Here is a 12,445-nt window from a genome sequence, read left to right as displayed (position 1 = left end):
GTAAGTCCTGGGTAACTAAGTGCAGCAGTTGACCGGTGGCCGGTAGAACCAAACGATGCAGAGTTTCACAGAATAAAGGGCTCGTCCGGGATTTGAACCCGGGACCTCTCGCACCCCAAGCGAGAATCATACCCCTAGACCAACGAGCCAGCTTGCTCAAATGCTTATGTCGAGCATCTTGTGCATCAATATTTAGCTGAAAGGAAAGGTAGCTGTGGTGGTGTTGAGCTGCAGCTAAGCTATGCTGTACATCAAAGGTGAGACAGTGCTCACACGATCTCATGATACTGACAAAAGCTTGCTTGGCGACGGGCTCGTCCGGGATTTGAACCCGGGACCTCTCGCACCCTAAGCGAGAATCATACCCCTAGACCAACGAGCCCCGACAGAGTTTGACTTCAGCTGAAAAAAAAAAACGTGCAATTTTCTCCACCACTGACGGGACTTGAAAAAGGACACATTTCAAAAGAGTTTACCTGTCTAGCTTACGGGCTCGTCCGGGATTTGAACCCGGGACCTCTCGCACCCAAAGCGAGAATCATACCCCTAGACCAACGAGCCGCAATTGAACAGTTTTGTGGGGTGAAAAGGAACATCCAACCGAGGCTAATTCTCTACAGGACACAAGCGTTTGGCGGTGAGGCCCACAATAAATTGGGGAGAAAGCACAAACGGGCTCGTCCGGGATTTGAACCCGGGACCTCTCGCACCCAAAGCGAGAATCATACCCCTAGACCAACGAGCCGCTGAGTGTTGCAATGGGTTTTATTTTGTGTGGACCCCTTGCATTCCTGAGTAAGTCAAAAAAGTTTTCCAGAATGGGCTCTTTTCCTGCAATGGCTAACAACAGAGGGTGGTCGTCGTTTATTTCGTTAGAGTGGATTTTTTTCTGTAAAGTCTGGCATTTCTTTGTGAAAGAAGGGCTCGTCCGGGAGTTGAACCCGGGACCTCTCGCACCCGAAGCGAGAATCATACCCCTAGACCAACGAGCCTGGGCCAAGGATGCCATTTATTCAGCGCCTTTCCTCACACCAACGTTTTAGAGTGGTCTGCAGAAAAGACGGTCATTTCAGCTGCGTTCCACTGTGCATCAACATTTCCGAAAGTAAGTCCTGGGTAACTAAGTGCAGCAGTTGACCGGTGGCCGGTAGAACCAAACGATGCAGAGTTTCACAGAATAAAGGGCTCGTCCGGGATTTGAACCCGGGACCTCTCGCACCCTAAGCGAGAATCATACCCCTAGACCAACGAGCCAGCTTGCTCAAATGCTTATGTCGAGCATCTTGTGCATCAATATTTAGCTGAAAGGAAAGGTAGCCGTGGTGGTGTTGAGCTGCAGCTAAGCTATGCTGTACATCAAAGGTGAGACAGTGCTCACACAATCTCATGATACTGACAAAAGCTTGCTTGGCGACGGGCTCGTCCGGGATTTGAACCCGGGACCTCTCGCACCCTAAGCGAGAATTATACCCCTAGACCAACGAGCCCCGACAGAGTTTCACTTCAGCTGAAAAAAAAAAACGTGCAATTTTCTCCACCACTGACGGGACTTGAAAAAGGACACATTTCAAAAGAGTTTACCTGTCAAGCTTACGGGCTCGTCCGGGATTTGAACCCGGGACCTCTCGCACCCAAAGCGAGAATCATACCCCTAGACCAACGAGCCGCAATTGAACAGTTTTGTGGGGTGAAAAGGAACATCCAACCGAGGCTAATTCTCTACAGGACACAAGCGTTTGGCGGTGAGGCCCACAATAAATTGGGGAGAAAGCACAAACGGGCTCGTCCGGGAATTGAACCCGGGACCTCTCGCACCCAAAGCGAGAATCATACCCCTAGACCAACGAGCCGCTGAGTGCTGCAATGGGTTTTATTTTGTGTGGACCCCTTGCATTCCTGAGTAAGTCAAAAAAGTTTTCCAGAATGGGCTCTTTTCCTGCAATGGCTAACAACAGAGGGTGGTCGTCGTTTATTTCGTTAGAGTGGATTTTTTTCTGTAAAGTCTGGCATTTCTTTGTGAAAGAAGGGCTCGTCCGGGAGTTGAACCCGGGACCTCTCGCACCCGAAGCGAGAATCATACCCCTAGACCAACGAGCCTGGGCCAAGGATGCCATTTATTCAGCGCCTTTCCTCACACCAACGTTTTAGAGTGGTCTGCAGAAAAGACGGTCATTTCAGCTGCGTTCCACTGTGCATCAACATTTCCGAAAGTAAGTCCTGGGTAACTAAGTGCAGCAGTTGACCGGTGGCCGGTAGAACCAAACGATGCAGAGTTTCACAGAATAAAGGGCTCGTCCGGGATTTGAACCCGGGACCTCTCGCACCCTAAGCGAGAATCATACCCCTAGACCAACGAGCCAGCTTGCTCAAATGCTTATGTCGAGCATCTTGTGCATCAATATTTAGCTGAAAGGAAAGGTAGCTGTGGTGGTGTTGAGCTGCAGCTAAGCTATGCTGTACATCAAAGGTGAGACAGTGCTCACACAATCTCATGATACTGACAAAAGCTTGCTTGGCGACGGGCTCGTCCGGGATTTGAACCCGGGACCTCTCGCACCCTAAGCGAGAATCATACCCCTAGACCAACGAGCCCCGACAGAGTTTGACTTCAGCTGAAAAAAAAAACCGTGCAATTTTCTCCACCACTGACGGGACTTGAAAAAGGACACATTTCAAAAGAGTTTACCTGTCTAGCTTACGGGCTCGTCCGGGATTTGAACCCGGGACCTCTCGCACCCAAAGCGAGAATCATACCCCTAGACCAACGAGCCGCAATTGAACAGTTTTGTGGGGTGAAAAGGAACATCCAACCGAGGCTAATTCTCTACAGGACACAAGCGTTTGGCGGTGAGGCCCACAATAAATTGGGGAGAAAGCACAAACGGGCTCGTCCGGGAATTGAACCCGGGACCTCTCGCACCCAAAGCGAGAATCATACCCCTAGACCAACGAGCCGCTGAGTGCTGCAATGGGTTTTATTTTGTGTGGACCCCTTGCATTCCTGAGTAAGTCAAAAAAGTTTTCCAGAATGGGCTCTTTTCCTGCAATGGCTAACAACAGAGGGTGGTCGTCGTTTATTTCGTTAGAGTGGATTTTTTTCTGTAAAGTCTGGCATTTCTTTGTGAAAGAAGGGCTCGTCCGGGAGTTGAACCCGGGACCTCTCGCACCCGAAGCGAGAATCATACCCCTAGACCAACGAGCCTGGGCCAAGGATGCCATTTATTCAGCGCCTTTCCTCACACCAACGTTTTAGAGTGGTCTGCAGAAAAGACGGTCATTTCAGCTGCGTTCCACTGTGCATCAACATTTCCGAAAGTAAGTCCTGGGTAACTAAGTGCAGCAGTTGACCGGTGGCCGGTAGAACCAAACGATGCAGAGTTTCACAGAATAAAGGGCTCGTCCGGGATTTGAACCCGGGACCTCTCGCACCCTAAGCGAGAATCATACCCCTAGACCAACGAGCCAGCTTGCTCAAATGCTTATGTCGAGCATCTTGTGCATCAATATTTAGCTGAAAGGAAAGGTAGCTGTGGTGGTGTTGAGCTGCAGCTAAGCTATGCTGTATATCAAAGGTGAGACAGTGCTCACACAATCTCATGATACTGACAAAAGCTTGCTTGGCGACGGGCTCGTCCGGGATTTGAACCCGGGACCTCTCGCACCCTAAGCGAGAATCATACCCCTAGACCAACGAGCCCCGACAGAGTTTGACTTCAGCTGAAAAAAAAAATCGTGCAATTTTCTCCACCACTGACGGGACTTTAAAAAGGACACATTTCAAAAGAGTTTACCTGTCTAGCTTACGGGCTCGTCCGGGATTTGAACCCGGGACCTCTCGCACCCAAAGCGAGAATCATACCCCTAGACCAACGAGCCGCAATTGAACAGTTTTGTGGGGTGAAAAGGAACATCCAACCGAGGCTAATTCTCTACAGGACACAAGCGTTTGGCGGTGAGGCCCACAATAAATTGGGGAGAAAGCACAAACGGGCTCGTCCGGGATTTGAACCCGGGACCTCTCGCACCCAAAGCGAGAATCATTCCCCTAGACCAACGAGCCGCTGAGTGCTGCAATGGGTTTTATTTTGTGTGGACCCCTTGCATTCCTGAGTAAGTCAAAAAAGTTTTCCAGAATGGGCTCTTTTCCTGCAATGGCTAACAACAGAGGGTGGTCGTCGTTTATTTCGTTAGAGTGGATTTTTTTCTGTAAAGTCTGGCAATTCTTTGTGAAAGAAGGGCTCGTCCGGGAGTTGAACCCGGGACCTCTCGCACCCGAAGCGAGAATCATACCCCTAGACCAACGAGCTTGGGCCAAGGATGCCATTTATTCAGCGCCTTTCCTCACACCAACGTTTTAGAGTGGTCTGCAGAAAATACGGTCATTTCAGCTGCGTTCCACTGTGCATCAACATTTCCGAAAGTAAGTCCTGGGTAACTAAGTGCAGCAGTTGACCGGTGGCCGGTAGAACCAAACGATGCAGAGTTTCACAGAATAAAGGGCTCGTCCGGGATTTGAACCCGGGACCTCTCGCACCCTAAGCGAGAATCATACCCCTAGACCAACGAGCCAGCTTGCTCAAATGCTTATGTCGAGCATCTTGTGCATCAATATTTAGCTGAAAGGAAAGGTAGCTGTGGTGGTGTTGAGCTGCAGCTAAGCTATGCTGTACATCAAAGGTGAGACAGTGCTCACACAATCTCATGATACTGACAAAAGCTTGCTTGGCGACGGGCTCGTCCGGGATTTGAACCCGGGACCTCTCGCACCCTAAGCGAGAATCATACCCCTAGACCAACGAGCCCCGACAGAGCGTGACTTCAGCTGAAAAAAAAAACCGTGCAATTTTCTCCACCACTGACGGGACTTGAAAAAGGACACATTTCAAAAGAGTTTACCTGTCTAGCTTACGGGCTCGTCCGGGATTTGAACCCGGGACCTCTCGCACCCAAAGCGAGAATCATACCCCTAGACCAACGAGCCGCAATTGAACAGTTTTGTGGGGTGAAAAGGAACATCCAACCGAGGCTAATTCTCTACAGGACACAAGCGTTTGGCGGTGAGGCCCACAATAAATTGGGGAGAAAGCACAAACGGGCTCGTCCGGGAATTGAACCCGGGACCTCTCGCACCCAAAGCGAGAATCATACCCCTAGACCAACGAGCCGCTGAGTGCTGCAATGGGTTTTATTTTGTGTGGACCCCTTGCATTCCTGAGTAAGTCAAAAAAGTTTTCCAGAATGGGCTCTTTTCCTGCAATGGCTAACAACAGAGGGTGGTCGTCGTTTATTTCGTTAGAGTGGATTTTTTTCTGTAAAGTCTGGCATTTCTTTGTGAAAGAAGGGCTCGTCCGGGAGTTGAACCCGGGACCTCTCGCACCCGAAGCGAGAATCATACCCCTAGACCAACGAGCCTGGGCCAAGGATGCCATTTATTCAGCGCCTTTCCTCACACCAACGTTTTAGAGTGGTCTGCAGAAAAGACGGTCATTTCAGCTGCGTTCCACTGTGCATCAACATTTCCGAAAGTAAGTCCTGGGTAACTAAGTGCAGCAGTTGACCGGTGGCCGGTAGAACCAAACGATGCAGAGTTTCACAGAATAAAGGGCTCGTCCGGGATTTGAACCCGGGACCTCTCGCACCCTAAGCGAGAATCATACCCCTAGACCAACGAGCCAGCTTGCTCAAATGCTTATGTCGAGCATCTTGTGCATCAATATTTAGCTGAAAGGAAAGGTAGCTGTGGTGGTGTTGAGCTGCAGCTAAGCTATGCTGTATATCAAAGGTGAGACAGTGCTCACACAATCTCATGATACTGACAAAAGCTTGCTTGGCGACGGGCTCGTCCGGGATTTGAACCCGGGACCTCTCGCACCCTAAGCGAGAATCTTTCCCCTAGACCAACGAGCCCCGACAGAGTTTGACTTCAGCTGAAAAAAAAAATCGTGCAATTTTCTCCACCACTGACGGGACTTTAAAAAGGACACATTTCAAAAGAGTTTACCTGTCTAGCTTACGGGCTCGTCCGGGATTTGAACCCGGGACCTCTCGCACCCAAAGCGAGAATCATACCCCTAGACCAACGAGCCGCAATTGAACAGTTTTGTGGGGTGAAAAGGAACATCCAACCGAGGCTAATTCTCTACAGGACACAAGCGTTTGGCGGTGAGGCCCACAATAAATTGGGGAGAAAGCACAAACGGGCTCGTCCGGGATTTGAACCCGGGACCTCTCGCACCCAAAGCGAGAATCATTCCCCTAGACCAACGAGCCGCTGAGTGCTGCAATGGGTTTTATTTTGTGTGGACCCCTTGCATTCCTGAGTAAGTCAAAAAAGTTTTCCAGAATGGGCTCTTTTCCTGCAATGGCTAACAACAGAGGGTGGTCGTCGTTTATTTCGTTAGAGTGGATTTTTTTCTGTAAAGTCTGGCAATTCTTTGTGAAAGAAGGGCTCGTCCGGGAGTTGAACCCGGGACCTCTCGCACCCGAAGCGAGAATCATACCCCTAGACCAACGAGCTTGGGCCAAGGATGCCATTTATTCAGCGCCTTTCCTCACACCAACGTTTTAGAGTGGTCTGCAGAAAATACGGTCATTTCAGCTGCGTTCCACTGTGCATCAACATTTCCGAAAGTAAGTCCTGGGTAACTAAGTGCAGCAGTTGACCGGTGGCCGGTAGAACCATGGAGGTATTATAAGAACTGGAGAGAGGGACTAAGTCCCGCCCCCATTCATTTCAATGGCCGATGCTAGGCTAGCTACTTCAGCCAAAAAAGTTTGAAATTGGCCGCAGCCATCTTTGAGAAAATGGCGTTCCATGGGTGTCCATTTCCGTCACCAGCTAGAATGAGCCAATTAGGTTTCACGTTACAACGAGACAACATAGGTACATCGTTGATGAAGATTGGAGAGTGAGAGAAGGTGTTCGTGAACGCGCTCCTATCGTTACAGGCGCAAATGTATTTAATTATTTGAGTTGGGATGGTGGTGGAGAAGTTTGCCCCTTGTCTCGAAATCCTATAATGTGATATCCATATGTCATGATATAATAAACATGGCGAGTCAATATTGAGCAAGAATTCACTTAGCATACACATAAATATGATCCCCACAGTAAATGCTTTGAACTGACTGTAGCCTAGGATGTTATGTGCGCAATAGGCTGTCTACCCGACGAAAATGACTCATAACTAGACATGGGATGTAAGAAACGTGTGGATACCAGATATGCTATTTGTGCTGCACCCAGTGTGAATTTGCAGCTTAAACCTACAGACAGATGAAATGAAGCCAACGCATATTATAGGCTTACCGGTAGAAGCGCGCATCCATGTGTTATGTTTCGAGCAGCATGCATTTTAAGTCTGCTGTCACTGTCGGAAACTTTTGCCGTTATCTACTGTAGGCTGTGACCCCCAACGCTGCGTTGTTATGAACTAGGTAACAGGTCTGCAGCTGAGCGTTTTAAAATAGTTTTCATAGCCTAGCCTACAGGACAGCGAGTAGGTTAATAATTGGGTTTAGTTAGAGAATTTCTTCGCATTTCCTAGAATGTCTTATCATACCTTGCCAACTCATACATAGTCTAATGCAAATAATAGTAACCTATTAGAACGACATTTGCTTTTTTCTTTTATTCACAAAGCCTGGTATAAAGATAACCCACGGGCATCAAGTATCGGTAACTTAATCCTAGTCGTCAATCATTTTATTTATGTCTTCTAGAATGCGTTATCAACATGGACGCGCGAGGACGCTCGTGCTCAACACCAAACTCGTGCATGAGCTGAGACAGCTCGTGCATGAGCTGTCTCGTGCATGCGCTGGTGCCGGATATGGTACAACCATGGAACGCCATTTTTTCAAAGATGTCGGCGGCCAAATTACATGCTAACTGGCTGAAGCTATCCCTCCAAATCCTGACCCCCTGGGTAGAACCAAACGATGCAGAGTTTCACAGAATAAAGGGCTCGTCCGGGATTTGAACCCGGGACCTCTCGCACCCTAAGCGAGAATCATACCCCTAGACCAACGAGCCAGCTTGCTCAAATGCTTATGTCGAGCATCTTGTGCATCAATATTTAGCTGAAAGGAAAGGTAGCTGTGGTGGTGTTGAGCTGCAGCTAAGCTATGCTGTACATCAAAGGTGAGACAGTGCTCACACAATCTCATGATACTGACAAAAGCTTGCTTGGCGACGGGCTCGTCCGGGATTTGAACCCGGGACCTCTCGCACCCTAAGCGAGAATCATACCCCTAGACCAACGAGCCCCGACAGAGCGTGACTTCAGCTGAAAAAAAAAACCGTGCAATTTTCTCCACCACTGACGGGACTTGAAAAAGGACACATTTCAAAAGAGTTTACCTGTCTAGCTTACGGGCTCGTCCGGGATTTGAACCCGGGACCTCTCGCACCCAAAGCGAGAATCATACCCCTAGACCAACGAGCCGCAATTGAACAGTTTTGTGGGGTGAAAAGGAACATCCAACCGAGGCTAATTCTCTACAGGACACAAGCGTTTGGCGGTGAGGCCCACAATAAATTGGGGAGAAAGCACAAACGGGCTCGTCCGGGATTTGAACCCGGGACCTCTCGCACCCAAAGCGAGAATCATACCCCTAGACCAACGAGCCGCTGAGTGTTGCAATGGGTTTTATTTTGTGTGGACCCCTTGCATTCCTGAGTAAGTCAAAAAAGTTTTCCAGAATGGGCTCTTTTCCTGCAATGGCTAACAACAGAGGGTGGTCGTCGTTTACTTCGTTAGAGTGGATTTTTTTCTGTAAAGTCTGGCATTTCTTTGTGAAAGAAGGGCTCGTCCGGGAGTTGAACCCGGGACCTCTCGCACCCAAAGCGAGAATCATACCCCTAGACCAACGAGCCGCTGAGTGCTGCAATGGGTTTTATTTTGTGTGGACCCCTTGCATTCCTGAGTAAGTCAAAAAAGTTTTCCAGAATGGGCTCTTTTCCTGCAATGGCTAACAACAGAGGGTGGTCGTCGTTTATTTCGTTAGAGTGGATTTTTTTCTGTAAAGTCTGGCAATTCTTTGTGAAAGAAGGGCTCGTCCGGGAGTTGAACCCGGGACCTCTCGCACCCGAAGCGAGAATCATACCCCTAGACCAACGAGCTTGGGCCAAGGATGCCATTTATTCAGCGCCTTTCCTCACACCAACGTTTTAGAGTGGTCTGCAGAAAATACGGTCATTTCAGCTGCGTTCCACTGTGCATCAACATTTCCGAAAGTAAGTCCTGGGTAACTAAGTGCAGCAGTTGACCGGTGGCCGGTAGAACCAAACGATGCAGAGTTTCACAGAATAAAGGGCTCGTCCGGGATTTGAACCCGGGACCTCTCGCACCCTAAGCGAGAATCATACCCCTAGACCAACGAGCCAGCTTGCTCAAATGCTTATGTCGAGCATCTTGTGCATCAATATTTAGCTGAAAGGAAAGGTAGCTGTGGTGGTGTTGAGCTGCAGCTAAGCTATGCTGTACATCAAAGGTGAGACAGTGCTCACACAATCTCATGATACTGACAAAAGCTTGCTTGGCGACGGGCTCGTCCGGGATTTGAACCCGGGACCTCTCGCACCCTAAGCGAGAATCATACCCCTAGACCAACGAGCCCCGACAGAGCGTGACTTCAGCTGAAAAAAAAAACCGTGCAATTTTCTCCACCACTGACGGGACTTGAAAAAGGACACATTTCAAAAGAGTTTACCTGTCTAGCTTACGGGCTCGTCCGGGATTTGAACCCGGGACCTCTCGCACCCAAAGCGAGAATCATACCCCTAGACCAACGAGCCGCAATTGAACAGTTTTGTGGGGTGAAAAGGAAAATCCAACCGAGGCTAATTCTCTACAGGACACAAGCGTTTGGCGGTGAGGCCCACAATAAATTGGGGAGAAAGCACAAACGGGCTCGTCCGGGATTTGAACCCGGGACCTCTCGCACCCAAAGCGAGAATCATACCCCTAGACCAACGAGCCGCTGAGTGTTGCAATGGGTTTTATTTTGTGTGGACCCCTTGCATTCCTGAGTAAGTCAAAAAAGTTTTCCAGAATGGGCTCTTTTCCTGCAATGGCTAACAACAGAGGGTGGTCGTCGTTTATTTCGTTAGAGTGGATTTTTTTCTGTAAAGTCTGGCATTTCTTTGTGAAAGAAGGGCTCGTCCGGGAGTTGAACCCGGGACCTCTCGCACCCAAAGCGAGAATCATACCCCTAGACCAACGAGCCGCTGAGTGCTGCAATGGGTTTTATTTTGTGTGGACCCCTTGCATTCCTGAGTAAGTCAAAAAAGTTTTCCAGAATGGGCTCTTTTCCTGCAATGGCTAACAACAGAGGGTGGTCGTCGTTTATTTCGTTAGAGTGGATTTTTTTCTGTTAAGTCTGGCAATTCTTTGTGAAAGAAGGGCTCGTCCGGGAGTTGAACCCGGGACCTCTCGCACCCGAAGCGAGAATCATACCCCTAGACCAACGAGCTTGGGCCAAGGATGCCATTTATTCAGCGCCTTTCCTCACACCAACGTTTTAGAGTGGTCTGCAGAAAATACGGTCATTTCAGCTGCGTTCCACTGTGCATCAACATTTCCGAAAGTAAGTCCTGGGTAACTAAGTGCAGCAGTTGACCGGTGGCCGGTAGAACCAAACGATGCAGAGTTTCACAGAATAAAGGGCTCGTCCGGGATTTGAACCCGGGACCTCTCGCACCCTAAGCGAGAATCATACCCCTAGACCAACGAGCCAGCTTGCTCAAATGCTTATGTCGAGCATCTTGTGCATCAATATTTAGCTGAAAGGAAAGGTAGCTGTGGTGGTGTTGAGCTGCAGCTAAGCTATGCTGTACATCAAAGGTGAGACAGTGCTCACACAATCTCATGATACTGACAAAAGCTTGCTTGGCGACGGGCTCGTCCGGGATTTGAACCCGGAACCTCTCGCACCCTAAGCGAGAATCATACCCCTAGACCAACGAGCCCCGACAGAGCGTGACTTCAGCTGAAAAAAAAAACCGTGCAATTTTCTCCACCACTGACGGGACTTGAAAAAGGACACATTTCAAAAGAGTTTACCTGTCTAGCTTACGGGCTCGTCCGGGATTTGAACCCGGGACCTCTCGCACCCAAAGCGAGAATCATACCCCTAGACCAACGAGCCGCAATTGAACAGTTTTGTGGGGTGAAAAGGAACATCCAACCGAGGCTAATTCTCTACAGGACACAAGCGTTTGGCGGTGAGGCCCACAATAAATTGGGGAGAAAGCACAAACGGGCTCGTCCGGGATTTGAACCCGGGACCTCTCGCACCCAAAGCGAGAATCATACCCCTAGACCAACGAGCCGCTGAGTGTTGCAATGGGTTTTATTTTGTGTGGACCCCTTGCATTCCTGAGTAAGTCAAAAAAGTTTTCCAGAATGGGCTCTTTTCCTGCAATGGCTAACAACAGAGGGTGGTCGTCGTTTATTTCGTTAGAGTGGATTTTTTTCTGTAAAGTCTGGCATTTCTTTGTGAAAGAAGGGCTCGTCCGGGAGTTGAACCCGGGACCTCTCGCACCCAAAGCGAGAATCATACCCCTAGACCAACGAGCCGCTGAGTGCTGCAATGGGTTTTATTTTGTGTGGACCCCTTGCATTCCTGAGTAAGTCAAAAAAGTTTTCCAGAATGGGCTCTTTTCCTGCAATGGCTAACAACAGAGGGTGGTCGTCGTTTATTTCGTTAGAGTGGATTTTTTTCTGTAAAGTCTGGCAATTCTTTGTGAAAGAAGGGCTCGTCCGGGAGTTGAACCCGGGACCTCTCGCACCCGAAGCGAGAATCATACCCCTAGACCAACGAGCTTGGGCCAAGGATGCCATTTATTCAGCGCCTTTCCTCACACCAACGTTTTAGAGTGGTCTGCAGAAAATACGGTCATTTCAGCTGCGTTCCACTGTGCATCAACATTTCCGAAAGTAAGTCCTGGGTAACTAAGTGCAGCAGTTGACCGGTGGCCGGTAGAACCAAACGATGCAGAGTTTCACAGAATAAAGGGCTCGTCCGGGATTTGAACCCGGGACCTCTCGCACCCTAAGCGAGAATCATACCCCTAGACCAACGAGCCAGCTTGCTCAAATGCTTATGTCGAGCATCTTGTGCATCAATATTTAGCTGAAAGGAAAGGTAGCTGTGGTGGTGTTGAGCTGCAGCTAAGCTATGCTGTACATCAAAGGTGAGACAGTGCTCACACAATCTCATGATACTGACAAAAGCTTGCTTGGCGACGGGCTCGTCCGGGATTTGAACCCGGAACCTCTCGCACCCTAAGCGAGAATCATACCCCTAGACCAACGAGCCCCGACAGAGCGTGACTTCAGCTGAAAAAAAAAACCGTGCAATTTTCTCCACCACTGACGGGACTTGAAAAAGGACACATTTCAAAAGAGTTTACCTGTCTAGCTTACGGGCTCGTCCGGGA

General features: G+C 49.2%; 44 non-coding genes across 44 annotated transcripts in view; all 44 read right to left on the bottom strand.

The window, feature by feature from the left end:
- Positions 1–77: 77 nt before the first annotated feature.
- Positions 78–149, bottom strand: trnap-ggg (transfer RNA proline (anticodon GGG)). Its single transcript has one exon. It is a non-coding gene; the product is annotated as a tRNA-Pro (tRNA).
- A 161-nt stretch (positions 150–310) lies between these two features.
- trnap-agg (transfer RNA proline (anticodon AGG)) lies at positions 311–382 on the bottom strand. Its single transcript has one exon. It is a non-coding gene; the product is annotated as a tRNA-Pro (tRNA).
- A 107-nt stretch (positions 383–489) lies between these two features.
- On the bottom strand, positions 490–561 carry trnap-ugg (transfer RNA proline (anticodon UGG)). Its single transcript has one exon. It is a non-coding gene; the product is annotated as a tRNA-Pro (tRNA).
- Positions 562–673: 112 nt separating this feature from the next.
- On the bottom strand, positions 674–745 carry trnap-ugg (transfer RNA proline (anticodon UGG)). Its single transcript has one exon. It is a non-coding gene; the product is annotated as a tRNA-Pro (tRNA).
- Positions 746–920: 175 nt separating this feature from the next.
- Positions 921–992, bottom strand: trnap-cgg (transfer RNA proline (anticodon CGG)). The gene has a single exon. It is a non-coding gene; the product is annotated as a tRNA-Pro (tRNA).
- A 190-nt stretch (positions 993–1,182) lies between these two features.
- Positions 1,183–1,254, bottom strand: trnap-agg (transfer RNA proline (anticodon AGG)). The gene has a single exon. It is a non-coding gene; the product is annotated as a tRNA-Pro (tRNA).
- A 340-nt stretch (positions 1,255–1,594) lies between these two features.
- Positions 1,595–1,666, bottom strand: trnap-ugg (transfer RNA proline (anticodon UGG)). Its single transcript has one exon. It is a non-coding gene; the product is annotated as a tRNA-Pro (tRNA).
- Positions 1,667–1,778: 112 nt separating this feature from the next.
- On the bottom strand, positions 1,779–1,850 carry trnap-ugg (transfer RNA proline (anticodon UGG)). Its single transcript has one exon. It is a non-coding gene; the product is annotated as a tRNA-Pro (tRNA).
- Positions 1,851–2,025: 175 nt separating this feature from the next.
- trnap-cgg (transfer RNA proline (anticodon CGG)) lies at positions 2,026–2,097 on the bottom strand. Its single transcript has one exon. It is a non-coding gene; the product is annotated as a tRNA-Pro (tRNA).
- A 190-nt stretch (positions 2,098–2,287) lies between these two features.
- Positions 2,288–2,359, bottom strand: trnap-agg (transfer RNA proline (anticodon AGG)). Its single transcript has one exon. It is a non-coding gene; the product is annotated as a tRNA-Pro (tRNA).
- Positions 2,360–2,520: 161 nt separating this feature from the next.
- trnap-agg (transfer RNA proline (anticodon AGG)) lies at positions 2,521–2,592 on the bottom strand. Its single transcript has one exon. It is a non-coding gene; the product is annotated as a tRNA-Pro (tRNA).
- Positions 2,593–2,699: 107 nt separating this feature from the next.
- On the bottom strand, positions 2,700–2,771 carry trnap-ugg (transfer RNA proline (anticodon UGG)). The gene has a single exon. It is a non-coding gene; the product is annotated as a tRNA-Pro (tRNA).
- A 112-nt stretch (positions 2,772–2,883) lies between these two features.
- Positions 2,884–2,955, bottom strand: trnap-ugg (transfer RNA proline (anticodon UGG)). Its single transcript has one exon. It is a non-coding gene; the product is annotated as a tRNA-Pro (tRNA).
- A 175-nt stretch (positions 2,956–3,130) lies between these two features.
- trnap-cgg (transfer RNA proline (anticodon CGG)) lies at positions 3,131–3,202 on the bottom strand. The gene has a single exon. It is a non-coding gene; the product is annotated as a tRNA-Pro (tRNA).
- Positions 3,203–3,392: 190 nt separating this feature from the next.
- Positions 3,393–3,464, bottom strand: trnap-agg (transfer RNA proline (anticodon AGG)). Its single transcript has one exon. It is a non-coding gene; the product is annotated as a tRNA-Pro (tRNA).
- Positions 3,465–3,625: 161 nt separating this feature from the next.
- On the bottom strand, positions 3,626–3,697 carry trnap-agg (transfer RNA proline (anticodon AGG)). Its single transcript has one exon. It is a non-coding gene; the product is annotated as a tRNA-Pro (tRNA).
- A 107-nt stretch (positions 3,698–3,804) lies between these two features.
- On the bottom strand, positions 3,805–3,876 carry trnap-ugg (transfer RNA proline (anticodon UGG)). The gene has a single exon. It is a non-coding gene; the product is annotated as a tRNA-Pro (tRNA).
- Positions 3,877–4,235: 359 nt separating this feature from the next.
- Positions 4,236–4,307, bottom strand: trnap-cgg (transfer RNA proline (anticodon CGG)). Its single transcript has one exon. It is a non-coding gene; the product is annotated as a tRNA-Pro (tRNA).
- A 190-nt stretch (positions 4,308–4,497) lies between these two features.
- On the bottom strand, positions 4,498–4,569 carry trnap-agg (transfer RNA proline (anticodon AGG)). The gene has a single exon. It is a non-coding gene; the product is annotated as a tRNA-Pro (tRNA).
- Positions 4,570–4,730: 161 nt separating this feature from the next.
- Positions 4,731–4,802, bottom strand: trnap-agg (transfer RNA proline (anticodon AGG)). The gene has a single exon. It is a non-coding gene; the product is annotated as a tRNA-Pro (tRNA).
- Positions 4,803–4,909: 107 nt separating this feature from the next.
- On the bottom strand, positions 4,910–4,981 carry trnap-ugg (transfer RNA proline (anticodon UGG)). Its single transcript has one exon. It is a non-coding gene; the product is annotated as a tRNA-Pro (tRNA).
- Positions 4,982–5,093: 112 nt separating this feature from the next.
- Positions 5,094–5,165, bottom strand: trnap-ugg (transfer RNA proline (anticodon UGG)). Its single transcript has one exon. It is a non-coding gene; the product is annotated as a tRNA-Pro (tRNA).
- Positions 5,166–5,340: 175 nt separating this feature from the next.
- On the bottom strand, positions 5,341–5,412 carry trnap-cgg (transfer RNA proline (anticodon CGG)). Its single transcript has one exon. It is a non-coding gene; the product is annotated as a tRNA-Pro (tRNA).
- A 190-nt stretch (positions 5,413–5,602) lies between these two features.
- Positions 5,603–5,674, bottom strand: trnap-agg (transfer RNA proline (anticodon AGG)). The gene has a single exon. It is a non-coding gene; the product is annotated as a tRNA-Pro (tRNA).
- Positions 5,675–6,014: 340 nt separating this feature from the next.
- On the bottom strand, positions 6,015–6,086 carry trnap-ugg (transfer RNA proline (anticodon UGG)). The gene has a single exon. It is a non-coding gene; the product is annotated as a tRNA-Pro (tRNA).
- A 359-nt stretch (positions 6,087–6,445) lies between these two features.
- Positions 6,446–6,517, bottom strand: trnap-cgg (transfer RNA proline (anticodon CGG)). The gene has a single exon. It is a non-coding gene; the product is annotated as a tRNA-Pro (tRNA).
- Positions 6,518–7,963: 1,446 nt separating this feature from the next.
- trnap-agg (transfer RNA proline (anticodon AGG)) lies at positions 7,964–8,035 on the bottom strand. Its single transcript has one exon. It is a non-coding gene; the product is annotated as a tRNA-Pro (tRNA).
- Positions 8,036–8,196: 161 nt separating this feature from the next.
- Positions 8,197–8,268, bottom strand: trnap-agg (transfer RNA proline (anticodon AGG)). The gene has a single exon. It is a non-coding gene; the product is annotated as a tRNA-Pro (tRNA).
- A 107-nt stretch (positions 8,269–8,375) lies between these two features.
- On the bottom strand, positions 8,376–8,447 carry trnap-ugg (transfer RNA proline (anticodon UGG)). Its single transcript has one exon. It is a non-coding gene; the product is annotated as a tRNA-Pro (tRNA).
- A 112-nt stretch (positions 8,448–8,559) lies between these two features.
- trnap-ugg (transfer RNA proline (anticodon UGG)) lies at positions 8,560–8,631 on the bottom strand. Its single transcript has one exon. It is a non-coding gene; the product is annotated as a tRNA-Pro (tRNA).
- A 422-nt stretch (positions 8,632–9,053) lies between these two features.
- On the bottom strand, positions 9,054–9,125 carry trnap-cgg (transfer RNA proline (anticodon CGG)). The gene has a single exon. It is a non-coding gene; the product is annotated as a tRNA-Pro (tRNA).
- Positions 9,126–9,315: 190 nt separating this feature from the next.
- On the bottom strand, positions 9,316–9,387 carry trnap-agg (transfer RNA proline (anticodon AGG)). The gene has a single exon. It is a non-coding gene; the product is annotated as a tRNA-Pro (tRNA).
- Positions 9,388–9,548: 161 nt separating this feature from the next.
- trnap-agg (transfer RNA proline (anticodon AGG)) lies at positions 9,549–9,620 on the bottom strand. Its single transcript has one exon. It is a non-coding gene; the product is annotated as a tRNA-Pro (tRNA).
- Positions 9,621–9,727: 107 nt separating this feature from the next.
- On the bottom strand, positions 9,728–9,799 carry trnap-ugg (transfer RNA proline (anticodon UGG)). Its single transcript has one exon. It is a non-coding gene; the product is annotated as a tRNA-Pro (tRNA).
- A 112-nt stretch (positions 9,800–9,911) lies between these two features.
- Positions 9,912–9,983, bottom strand: trnap-ugg (transfer RNA proline (anticodon UGG)). The gene has a single exon. It is a non-coding gene; the product is annotated as a tRNA-Pro (tRNA).
- Positions 9,984–10,405: 422 nt separating this feature from the next.
- Positions 10,406–10,477, bottom strand: trnap-cgg (transfer RNA proline (anticodon CGG)). Its single transcript has one exon. It is a non-coding gene; the product is annotated as a tRNA-Pro (tRNA).
- A 190-nt stretch (positions 10,478–10,667) lies between these two features.
- On the bottom strand, positions 10,668–10,739 carry trnap-agg (transfer RNA proline (anticodon AGG)). The gene has a single exon. It is a non-coding gene; the product is annotated as a tRNA-Pro (tRNA).
- A 161-nt stretch (positions 10,740–10,900) lies between these two features.
- trnap-agg (transfer RNA proline (anticodon AGG)) lies at positions 10,901–10,972 on the bottom strand. Its single transcript has one exon. It is a non-coding gene; the product is annotated as a tRNA-Pro (tRNA).
- A 107-nt stretch (positions 10,973–11,079) lies between these two features.
- Positions 11,080–11,151, bottom strand: trnap-ugg (transfer RNA proline (anticodon UGG)). Its single transcript has one exon. It is a non-coding gene; the product is annotated as a tRNA-Pro (tRNA).
- Positions 11,152–11,263: 112 nt separating this feature from the next.
- Positions 11,264–11,335, bottom strand: trnap-ugg (transfer RNA proline (anticodon UGG)). Its single transcript has one exon. It is a non-coding gene; the product is annotated as a tRNA-Pro (tRNA).
- Positions 11,336–11,757: 422 nt separating this feature from the next.
- On the bottom strand, positions 11,758–11,829 carry trnap-cgg (transfer RNA proline (anticodon CGG)). The gene has a single exon. It is a non-coding gene; the product is annotated as a tRNA-Pro (tRNA).
- A 190-nt stretch (positions 11,830–12,019) lies between these two features.
- Positions 12,020–12,091, bottom strand: trnap-agg (transfer RNA proline (anticodon AGG)). Its single transcript has one exon. It is a non-coding gene; the product is annotated as a tRNA-Pro (tRNA).
- A 161-nt stretch (positions 12,092–12,252) lies between these two features.
- Positions 12,253–12,324, bottom strand: trnap-agg (transfer RNA proline (anticodon AGG)). The gene has a single exon. It is a non-coding gene; the product is annotated as a tRNA-Pro (tRNA).
- A 107-nt stretch (positions 12,325–12,431) lies between these two features.
- trnap-ugg (transfer RNA proline (anticodon UGG)) overlaps positions 12,432–12,445 on the bottom strand; it is a 72-nt gene continuing 58 nt past the window's right edge. The window contains exon 1 of the tRNA in view: positions 12,432–12,445. This exon is cut by the window's right edge and continues 58 nt beyond it. This is a non-coding gene — a tRNA (tRNA-Pro).

Source organism: Sardina pilchardus, chromosome 8 (genome assembly GCF_963854185.1).
Source record: "Sardina pilchardus chromosome 8, fSarPil1.1, whole genome shotgun sequence".
NCBI classification, from domain to species: domain Eukaryota; kingdom Metazoa; phylum Chordata; class Actinopteri; order Clupeiformes; family Clupeidae; genus Sardina; species Sardina pilchardus.
Note: the sequence above shows the minus strand (reverse complement) of the source record. Positions and strands in the feature narration are given on the sequence as shown.